The sequence below is a fragment of the Mytilus galloprovincialis genome, chromosome 1 (genome assembly GCF_965363235.1).
Source record: "Mytilus galloprovincialis chromosome 1, xbMytGall1.hap1.1, whole genome shotgun sequence".
NCBI lineage: Eukaryota > Metazoa > Mollusca > Bivalvia > Mytilida > Mytilidae > Mytilus > Mytilus galloprovincialis.
The window spans coordinates 80181537-80194053 of NC_134838.1; the positions used below are offsets into that span (position 1 = coordinate 80181537).

The 12517-nt window shown below is 31.5% G+C and overlaps 1 long non-coding RNA gene across 1 annotated transcript; it reads right to left on the reverse strand.

The window, feature by feature from the left end:
* Positions 1–5513: 5513 nt before the first annotated feature.
* LOC143045998 (uncharacterized) lies at positions 5514–10246 on the reverse strand. The gene is made up of 3 exons (XR_012969058.1): positions 9881–10246; positions 7921–8006; positions 5514–6430 (listed from the first exon to the last, which is right to left on the reverse strand). It is a non-coding gene; the product is annotated as an uncharacterized LOC143045998 (long non-coding RNA).
* Positions 10247–12517: the final 2271 nt, after the last annotated feature.

Here is a 12517-nt window from a genome sequence, read left to right on the forward strand (position 1 = left end):
AAGGCAGGTTACACAAAAAGTCTTTCTCCTTCCATCGGTAATTATATTTAAAAAAAGGGGCCTTCAACAGCCCGTTCCGACGATGATTAGAGACAGTGATCCAGTTGAATCTGATGTAAACTTTTTAATTTATTTTTCCGTTCCGTTCCGTTCCGCAAAGTACCAATTGCTCTGAGGAATTGGTATTTAACGGAAAAAACGGAAACAGACATCTTTAATGTAATTAAAGCAGTATGATAAAAACAAGTCAGACCCTTCTTTTTTGAATGAGTGGTAAGTGTTTTAGATAGTATTTCGACTTGATCAATATTTAAATAAACAGCTGCGCCATGAGCGCATGATACGCCCGTCGTCTTGTGAAAAAACATAAATCTTTTTTGAATAACACAGGGTTGTACAGGATGTCATGCTTAGTATATCCTGACTCATTCCTTATTCCCGCTCAATAGGAAGATTGTACAAGATGTATTTGGAAACCCGACGCAACATTAGCCTGTTAAGTTTTTAGCAATAGAGTTACAGCGCAACATGTGAAAAAAAAACCTCTTTTTTTACAAAAAACTCAATAACTCGAAAATATAAAAATGAATCATCACCAAAAAGTATACAGATCTTTAGATTAATATAACAAAGAAGTGTGTAAAGTTTTAAGCAATAATCATAAATCGTTTTTGAGATATGGTGCGACATGTAAACCCCCCCTTTTTTTTACAAAATACTCAATAACTCAAAAATGAAATTTTGAATCATCACCAAAAAGTATACAGATATTAAGATTAATATAACTAAGAAGTATTTAAAGTTTTAAGCCATAATCAAGAATCGTTTTTGAGATACGGTGCGACATGTGAAAAAACACACCCCTGTTTTAGTTACAAAGTGCCGTAACTCAAAAAGTTGTAATCTTATTTTCACTAAAAAGTATACAGATCATTTTACCATCATAAGAAACAACTATGTTAAGTTTCGTGAAATTTGGATAAGTCGTTCTCAAGTTACGGTGCGACATGTTTACACCGGACAGACGGACAGACGGACGGACGGACGGACGGACACTGGACATTTGTATACCATAATACGTACCGTCAAAATTGACGGACGTATAAAAAATAACACAAAGACAGGTTAGACAAAAGGTCTTTCTACTTCCATTGGTAATTATAAATTAAAAAAGGGGCCTTCCGAAGATGATTAGAAACAGTGATCAAGTTGAATCTGATTTCCGTTCCGTTCCGCAAAATACCAATTGCTCTGAGGAATTGGTATTTAACGGAATCGAACGGAAACAGGCATCTGTAATGTAATAAAAGCAGTCTTGATAATATCAGTGCAAAGTTTTTAAAAATTACTTCTCATCTTATTTCAGTTCCCTTATGTCAAATTTTTAATTCAAGCATTAAAAAATCAGTTTATCCATCATTATTCAAACTAGCTAAAGTCATACCAGTTTTTGAAAATAAATGTTAAAAAATGATGTATTTAATTAAAGACCAATTACATTTTTACAATTAGTATCTAAAATACTTGAGAGACACGTAAAAACTTATTTAATGAACTATACGGACACATATAATCTGTTGTATGTCCTGCAATCAGGTTTTCGTTCGAACCATTCCTGTCAAACTGCCATGACAACTTTGTTAGATAAATGGTTAAAAGCAATTGATGAAGGCGAATTAGTAGGAGCAGTATTTCTGGATCTTTGTAAAGCTTCTGATGTTCTTCATCATAAACTGCTCCTCCAGAAATTACAAAAATACAGATTTTCTTATTCTTCACTGCACTGGCTTACTTCATATCTAACTGATAGACAGCAGGTTGTATACATTTCAAATACTTTTTCAGGTGTATTAAAAGTAAAAACAGGTGTACCTCAAGGGTTCGTTTAAGGTCCCATATTATTCTTATTATTCATTAATTTTTTGCCTTTGTGTAATCCAAATCATAACAGTGATCTTTTGGCTGATGATACTATTAGTACTATTTCTGTTACTGGTAAAAACAAAAGTTGTATAGCCAGACACTAAATACTGTGTTAGAAAATATTTCTCATTGGTGTGATGAAAACAAAATGTTAATCAATGTATCCAAAACAAAGAAAATGTGTTTATGTTCAAAACACAAACTTTCTGTCATGTGAAATGAACCTTTTAATATCTTCATTAATAATCAATATATTAATGAAAGTCAGCGTGAACAAGTCCTTGGTATTTTTGTGGACGCAACTCTGTCTTGGTCTGATCATATCAAATATGTTATTAAAAACTTTAAGGTAAATTCTTCCTTTAGCTCTACTAAAAAGGATCAAGAAATATTTAAATCATAATGCAAGAATTTCATTTTATAATGCATACATTCTTCCAAATTTTGACTACTGTTGTTCAATATGGGGCAACTGTAACACATTTTTAATCGACAGTTTGCTTAAATTACAAAAAAGGGAAGCTAGAATTATTTTAAATGAACACGATTTTCAAAAACCATCTGTTGAACTTTTTAAAGAATCTGGAATAATTCCAGTAAATACATGTAATAGAATATTATACCACAAGTCCTTATTAATGTATGAATAAAACAATGGATTGGTACCCCAATACTTGTCAAATCTTATTGTAACTACAAATAGCAAACAGTCATACAGTACTCGACTCTCATTTTCAGATAATTTTATTGTTCAAAAATCAAATACAGAATTATACAAACCAAGCTTTTCTTTTAGTGGTCAAAAGGTGTGGAATTCACTATCCAAAGAAATCAAAAAATCAAAAAAATGTATCGTCATTCAAGTATACTTACAAATCATTATATATTTTAACAATAAAACTCAAAACACTATCATGTAATCCGTTTTGTTCATGTATTTGTTTATGTAATTTAATATTTATACTATTATTCATCATTGTGTATTGCTAGATTGATTTGGTTTATATCAACCGTGCAAGGGCTTTTGTCAAGGTCGTTAAAAAACCCGTAGTAGTAGATTATGTTTATTCATGTTGTTAATATTGTGTCTATAGAGAGCCTTATTGAAAATTGATTTAATCCAAATGAGTTACTCTCTTTAAATAAAGATTTATTTATTTATTCTTATTTAAATTATTTATTTATTTATTTATACGAATGACCCCAAGGTTAATGCAAGTTAAAGTTGACATGGATCGTAATTCCAATAAGGCCAATTATAACATAAAATGCATCCAATCTGCAAGTTATCATTATACACTTATAATTTCACGTCAAAAATCTTTAGGCGTGCTCAAACAAGTTGGAATATGTACTGTCTTAATGCAATTTTAAAAGTAAAAACACTGTATTCAGGCGCGTATTTGGAGGAGTCCTGCACTCCGTAATTAAAACAGGTTGCTATCTTTTAAAAAAAGATAAGCAATACGAGAACCTTATTGGGGGTTTGGTTTGAAAGAAAAATAAATTCATTATTTCATCTCATTTTCATAAGAAATTTGAAAACTGACATAAATTCAATATCCCGGGACATATTACCTTATTGCGAAGGCCAAAAAATCGAATGACTGACCTTTTCGTCAGTTTGAATACAATCGGACTAAACTAAGGGACGGACCAATTAACTTGCAATTGGGGGGGGGGGGGGGGCATGTTTTTTTTCGTAAATAAATATGTTGATTCTGAATAGAGAAAATAAATAATTTGGTCAGCAAAGGGAGAAAAAAAATTTTGACAGAGGATATTTACCATAACAAATAATGTTAAATTTGAAAAAAATAATTTGTCGCGCCACTTCCCAAAAAAAGATGTCTGTTTCCGTTTTTTCCGTTAAATACCAATTCCTCAGAGCAATTGGTACTTTGCGGAACGGAACGGAACGGAAAAATAAATTAAAAAGTTTACATCAGATTCAACTTGATCACTGTCTCTAATCATCGTCGGAACGGGCTGTTGAAGGCCTCTTTTTTAAAATATAATTACCGATGGAAGGAGAAAGATTTTTTGTGTAACCTGCCTTTGTGTTAAATTTTTTATTATTGATCAAGTCGAAAATGCTATCTAAAACACATACCACTCATGCAAAAAGAGGTGTCAGACAATTTTTTTTTTATCATACTGCTTTAATTACATTAAAGATGTCTGTTTCCGTTTTTTCCGTTAAATACCAATTCCTCAGAGCAATTGGTACTTTGCGGAACGGAACGGAACGGAAAAATAAATTAAAAAGTTTACATCAGATTCAACTTGATCACTGTCTCTAATCATCGTCGGAACGGGCTGTTGAAGGCCTCTTTTTTAAAATATAATTACCGATGGAAGGAGAAAGACTTTTTGTGTAACCTGCCTTTGTGTTAAATTTTTTATTATTGATCAAGTCGAAAATGCTATCTAAAACACATACCACTCATGCAAAAAGAGGTGTCAGACAATTTTTTTATCATACTGCTTTAATTACATTAAAGATGTCTGTTTCCGTTTTTGCCGTTAAATACCAATTCCTCAGAGCAATTGGTACTTTGCGGAACGGAACGGAACGGAAAAATAAATTAAAAAGTTTAGATCAGATTCAACTTGATCACTGTCTCTAATCATCGTCGGAACGGGCTGTTGAAGGCCTTTTTAAAATATAATTACCGATGGAAGGAGAAAGACTTTTTGTGTAACCTGCCTTTGTGTTAAATTTTTTATTATTGATCAAGTCGAAAATGCTATCTAAAACACATACCACTCATGCAAAAAGAGGTGTCAGACAATTTTTTTTTATCATACTGCTTTAATTACATTAAAGATGTCTGTTTCCGTTTTTTCCGTTAAATACCAATTCCTCAGAGCAATTGGTACTTTGCGGAACGGAACGGAACGGAACGGAAAAATAAATTAAAAAGTTTAAATCAGATTCATTTTGATCACTGTCTCTAATCAAGGACGACGTGAGGTCAGTCTAGATATCATAATGCATGACTTGCAAATGCGTTAATTTCATGATAATTTATCAGGACAATCCGACATATTCATCTACAGAATATTTCCCGATGTTATACATTATTACACATTTCACCTGTGAAGATGAGATTAAGTATACATTTGTGTTATTTGTATATGGAAAACCGTAAAACACAGAAATTCTAAAAACACAGGACACTTTAAATTTGCAAAACACTCATTTGCAAATCCGCCGCCGCCTCAAATAAGAGCTACAGTGTCATGTATATAACCAAAATGTGCGGAATTACATGGGATTCAATAATTTCATTGCTTTTCTACTGTTACTATTATATTTAATTTGCTATTTGATTTATAAAAACATGGGATTTTCAATATCCCATGGGACAGGGCAAAATCCCATGGGATTGACCATTATCCCATGGGATTTTTTTTGGTTCCATGGGATAATTGTAGTCCCATTGGACAAAAAAAATCCCATGGGACTTTAATTATCCCATGGGATTTTTAATATCCCATGGGACAAAATAAAATCCTATGGGATTCAAATTATAAATGTATAGATATAAATATACAGTAATGTGTATGTTACAATAAATGCTGTGTGGTAGTAAAAAGTTGATATTTTTTATATACATATTTTTTTTTTTTCATTTTGTCAAAAACATGTTTTTTATTTGTTTATATGACAATAAAGATTATTCTTATTTTGGAATGTATCATAATATTTACAGTCAAAGTCCTTTCACTGAAACAAAATGATGACATGTCTAAATAAATGAAAAAATATTGTTTTGAAATCTTTGTCTTGTTTATTTTATTATGAAAAATAGAACTGAAAAAAATATTTCATATTTTTACTGAATAGTTTACTGTTTTCATGAGGTAAGGTTTTCTTTGTTATAGTTTCATTGCAATACATGAATATATGCAAACAATTTGAATTATATACCTTTGTGGTGTACATAATATTATGCTTATATTTGCAAATTTATAATATAAACACTTTTTTCTGTTAAAGTTTTAGTTTTCTTTTTTTCACTGCTTGCTATATGTACAATTATTCAGTCCACTATATAAGAGTCAAGTCAATAAATTATTTCATCCACTAGAATATTCCTGCAATTCTTGGACAAAACATTTTTTCAATCTGTTCTTCAAAGATCTTCCTCCATACATCTTTATTGGATGGAGCGTTTCAAATCAGAAGACAAAGCAAGTTTATTTGGACAACAACATACTAATATTTTTTTCATTCGTTCCTCTTTTCAATTGATTATTACATTGGTGCATTTACATGATGAAGTTCTTGTGCATCTTTGATCTTGGTGATATAAAAAAAAGGAGCCTTTTTGTTTATAATCATTATGTTGAAATTTCCTCTTTCTAATAAATGTAGGAAAAAACACGTTCCATTTCAAATTAATAAAAAAAGTTGCACTATGGAGAAAAATATCAACTTCAAAATTTCTGTTCAGTATTGATTTGTTGAATGATGACCATGAAAACTGAGATGTCTGACCTACAAATACACAAAACTTAAAAATTATCAGTGAAGAGAAATACAGCAATAAAATGGCTATTTGATCATGTTTATGAACATTTTAATAAACTTTCATTTAAATAATTATTGTTAGTACTCTTATTTCAGTGCTTTGTTTCTATGATTTACATATTACCGGTTGTTGTTTGGTTCCTTGTTGCAGTCTTTTGAGTTAAGCCCATTGCAACAAATGTTTACAATTTGTTCAAATGTAGTGCTGATGTTAAAACCACTGTCGGGTATAGGGTTTGCTCATTGTCAAAGGCTGTACAGTGAACTATTTTTGTTAATTTAAGGGGGCTCACGAGTCTAAATCAATTTTTTTTCTTAATATAGAATTTCACTATATTTTTCTATAAATGAACTTTATCTAATACTTAAAAGAAAAAGAAAATAATAAAAAAAAAATGGGGTCACCGTTCATTTACGCTCATAATTCACCTTTGAAAGAAGCATACATTTTTGTAAAGGTACCTTTTTTCTGTTAAACTAATAGGAGAAATAGAGGTTATATATCAAAATGAAAAAAGAATTAATTGCAGAAATGGCTTAAATTTTATAATAGTTAAGTTTGAGTACAGCTTAATAAAAAATATAGGTCACAGACATGACCAATAAGTTAAAAAAGATAATACAATTCTAATGCAGAAAAATGGCATTTTTGCACCAAAGGGAGATAATTTGGAGCTTTTACAATGATACAAATGAATATATTTTAAAAGTCATCTGAAGACAAAATAAATTGATTGTTTTGAATGATTTTTGTACCATATGATAAAGTAACAACTTACAAAGTTATAAATAAAATTAGTTATGAAAAAAAAATGTATACCCTCGAGCTTCCTTAAATGTCATTTGATCTCTATTGGAGAAAAGTCTTATTGGATATCAGACTGCTTCCTATTTTTAGTTTATAGTGGATTGGGAAACAAGTTTTGCAACTTATATTAATCCCTTTCCACTTTGCGGGTGTGAGTGCTGCCTTGTAGCGGCATTAGCCTACTCTTTTTCGAAATCTACAAGGGTGTCTTTAACATGCAAGAGATATGGCTCTCTTTTAACACGGGTCAGCCATCTTCCGATTTTTATATCAACCCAGCAATATTATGCCTGTCTAATACCAGGAGCTTGTGCATAGTTCAGTGGTTGATGTTGGTTCATATGTCATTTTTGTTTTTCATAATTTTTTGTTTTTATAAATTAGTCTGGTATATATATTTGAAGTTTGAATTGTTGCTTTGTTTCAAATTTTGTTAGTGTTGTCTTTTATAGATTACTATATTATGTATAGGGTTTGGGTTTTCTCATTACTTACAGGTCATCATTGGCCTCTAATAAGTAAATACGATGCTTACATCCACTTAATTGTACTCTAATGGATAGTTTTCTCATTTATCATACCACATTTTATTTTAATAAATATTTAAATCATTATTCAAGGGCAAAAACTTTAATAACAGTGGACTTACCATTTAGACTTGTTGACCTCTGTAAATCTATTGTTGTTGATAACTTCTTCTGTTTATAGTTTCCCTTTATCTTTAATGTTCTTGCCCTACACATAAAAGGGTAAACATTATCATTTAATGACAAAAATAACTACTATTTCATAATTAGTAGGTAACTGAAAATTTTGCCTCATTTGTATATAACGTTGACTTGCTCATCATTCTTGCTGTTTAACATTATCATTATTCTATGAAAATGAGGTCACAGTAAAATTAACCTTCTTCTTATTTTTATATGACACCTTGCAGTCATTCCGTACAACAACAAGTAGACTTATGCTTATAATATCTGATAAAATGACAAAACCAAGAAAACTTAGCATTGACCCAAGAACCATAAAATGTGGTCATGGTTATATGAACCTGCCAGACAGACATGCACATCTTACAATTGTTACATATCCACCAAATATAATATACCTGTAACTTTATGCATGTGATAAACTGACAAAACAATGCAGTGTTTCATTGACCAATGAACATGATGAACCATGAAAATGAGGTCAAGGTCATATAAAATATGGCAGACAGACATGTGCATCCTACAATCATTCCATTCACTAAATAAAGGGGCATTATTGCTTACAGTGTCCGGAAAATAGACCAAACCACAAAAACTAAACATTTTCATAGTTCCTTATACCCTGCCACATTCGTTATGTATGTGCCTTTTCCAAATCAGGAGCCTATAATTCAGTAAGTGTCGTTTGATTATGTGTAACATATCTGTTTTTCCATCTTTAGTTTTGTACAAAAATTAGATCGTTAGTTTTCTCGTTTGAATTGTTTTACATTGTCATTTCTGGACCTTTTGTAGCTGACTATGCGGTATGGGCTTTGTTCATTGGTGAAGGCTGTACGGTGACCTTGAGTTGTTAATTTTTGTTTCATTTGGTCACTTGTGGAGAGTTGTATTATCCCATCTTCTTTTTTCATAATGTCCAGCAGTGGCGGATCCTGGGGGGGGGGGGGTTCCGGGGGTGCGCACCCCCCCTTTATTTTTGCCGATCAATGCATTTGTATCGGGACATATGTTTTGCACCCCCCCTGCACCCCCCCCCTTTGCCCTGGGTTAGCACCCCCCCTTTCGAAAATTCCTGCATCCGCCCCTGTCCAGTTAAGGATTTGTATAGTAAGATAATTGTTTGCATTACAAACAGAGGTAACCTAATTCTTACTTGTTAGTTGTTAGGGGCTAGCAAAAAAGATTTATTTATAAAGTTGGTAATACATTTGTACATAAAACAATACATAAAACATAAAGCTTATCACTGACATGACTGAGATATTATAGTAGTCTCAAATAGAGGAGACAGGGTCAACCAAACCCCTATCCAATCTGAATGTAGGACAGAAAGTCACAGGACAAAAAGTCACGGTCAAAAATTCACAGACAAAAAGTCACAATTAAGTTTTGAGATTATTTTTCTTTGAACAAGAAAACAATTTTTTGTATTTTTCTTGAAGTTTTATACATGAAGCAACTTTGTAATTATAATGTATTCAATAAATATCAATAATGATCCAATAATTGTTATGAAAACAAAATTTCACAGTGGCTTAAATGGCTTCAATTTGCCAATTATAGTGAATAAATATATATCCTTTGCAGGTTTAAAATCTATTACAATGTACATTTTCATTTATCAAGGTTTAAATGAGCAATTTCCTCAAATTAAAAATGAATATATGTAATAAAAAGAAAATATTTCAAGATCTAATTTTATATATATTCAAACAATTGTCAACAAATTGTTTGTGACTTTTTGTCCTATCAAATTTGTGACTTTATGTCCTGTGACTTTCTGTCCGTGTTTACCTTCCATCTAAATCAGTGAACTGAATATTTGTTTTTTGCAGTAGTCCGGGTAACGAGTCGATATCTGTTATTTAAAATCATGCAAATTGAGTCAATACTTACACAATACTTTTTTCAAAATGTCAGCTAAAAAACAAAGAATCACTGGTGATAGGGGAGTGTAACCGATGAATTGATCCTGAATCAGATAAGATTTTCCAAGTCACGGAGAACCTCTTTTAAAATTGAGCACAAAGTCGCCTGAAGATTTAATAATAAAGCTACTAAAAATATTTTATTTTACCCCATTTTCGCTATAATTATTAAATCTTCAGGCGACTGTGCTTTGAGTGAATATAAAAAATGACGAGGGCCTCACGAATAAATATATATCTGAAATACTGGACCATCGATTAGCAGAGCTCGAGCAGCAGAGTTAACTTCCACATAAATGTCGAAGTTATTTACAGTAATACAGACTGTGCTCCTGAATAAAGCTTTTAAATACATTAATTTGTGTTTTTACTCTCAGTTTTTACTGCTACGAGATATTTAATCAAATACTAATTACGCACCAGTTGGAGGCTGAGCAGAGAATCATTCTAAACCAGGAACAGTCTATACTAACTGTGTACAGTAAGAATAGAAAGTCACTATAAAAAGGCAGTAAAATCCTCACAGAACTGTAACTTCATGATACATGTATATCAAGTTCCAGCACCTCACCCAGCACACTGAGTTAGCAAACTGATGTGTATCAGTCTTATAATATAAAACTGCGTAGGTTCATATCGTTGGATTCAACGTTTGTTTGGATATTTTGTTAGGATCCTTGTAAAATTATATCTTAATCTTTGTTAAAATACGATTTTAAATTCTTCATAATTTTGTCAAAGTGTAATTTTTAAAGTTTTAAATTTCAAAGATAAAATGAATAATCCATTTTGATTTGAGGAAAATCTTTTTGAACTGTAATGACATGGTCAGTCAACTGATTTGTTGCAAAGCTGATTACAGGTAATTATAACATACAGTAATTTTCCATTACCCCCCACAGTGCGTGTACACTCGGGTGTATAACGTATACTAGTTTTTCTAGAGAACATCCTGTCTACGTGTAATACAGATTGGTGACATTACACAAAATTTCTTTTGTTAAATGTGCTTAGGTATCTGTGTCCATTCTTTATTTCTACACCACAATTTTTTTCAAAAATCATTTTTATGAAATAAAGAAGAAAAGTAGCAAATATAAACTTCAGTAACTGCGCGTTTAGTAAACATAATTTCAATATTGCATGAACCAACCCTTGAGAAAACGTATACATGACTTTTTTGTATGCAGATGTGACTTTATTTCACACTAAGACCTGGAAAAAAACTTAATCCGCCTCTGCTAATTGGGAAGTCATTTGGTCTGATAGACAAACAAATATATACCTATTATGTACAAAATTAAGAACAGCTTTAAATCTATGCATATAAAATAATGGTACGTCTAAAAACCGTTCAGGATCTCCTGGTGCACGCAGGACATAAAAAGTTACTTGGGACATGTATATATTAAAGTTTTAGTGAGCGTTGAGGGTATACATTCGATTGATAACTTATTTCATAATCTTGTAATTTTTGTTTTGATAAAATCAGAGACATATAATACATGTAAAATCAAACCATCTTTAAAGAAGTTAACTTATTTAAGTTTGAATCGACTGTCTTTTGGATTAGGATGCCAACGTTTTTACAAAAATGCCAAAACCTGCAAAATATAATTTAGGCAGAAAGAGACATTTATATATCGATGATTTTTACACTAAAAGTTTTCAAAATTTGTTTTAGAAAAATTTATAAGTACATGTACATAGTTTTATAAAGTCCATCATTGCTTCAATCACTTGATGAAATTTAAATGGCGAGACCTTAATTAAAAACTATCTATCTATCGGCATGCGCCGCTATTTAGGATATGTCACGGATGACCGATGATCATATTCAATACCAATCATCATTTGAATTAGGTTAATTGATGATTAGGACTGATGGGTGATGGCAGAGAATATGTCTCTGGTGATGGTTATGCACACATAGAAGTAAACTTTGCCAAAAAAAAGTTGAAAAAAGATATTAAAAATATATGAATATGCTATTTTTTTTCTTTCGTATGTAATAATTGAAGACGATTAGAAATATAAAAAATCTTCACATAGTTGGGAAATTTTCAATTCAAGTTATTTCATTTAAAAACGTTTAGAAATATAGATCTTTATTCGATGTACAATGTGGCCCGCATATGGATTGGAGATCAAAACCCCGTTTAATTAGGGCTTGCCTACTTTCGTCTATTTATATGCCGAACATTCTATAATCAAGGATTTGTATAAGCCCTGGCTATATTAAAAATGAATCTCGTCGCCAATATCACCATAATTACATAAAGTACAGATAAAATCTTCTCTTAAATAGTTTGCCATCTAACATTCCAAAAGAAATTTTGAGTCGAAACTGAAGTATTAAATCTATAAAAAGCACTGGCGGATCAATAGGGGAAAAGGGGGATGTTCCGGGGGTTGGAACCCCTCTTTTTTGGCCGATCAATGTATTTGAATGGGAGCATATAGTTGGAACCCCCCTTTACTCTGGGTTGGGACCCCCTTTTTTAAATGGCTGGATCCGCCACTGAAAAGAATCACTATTATTTTGTAGCAGAAGACGTCGAAAAAGAAACTGTATACTATATTCTTTTTTCAAAACTCATGAAAT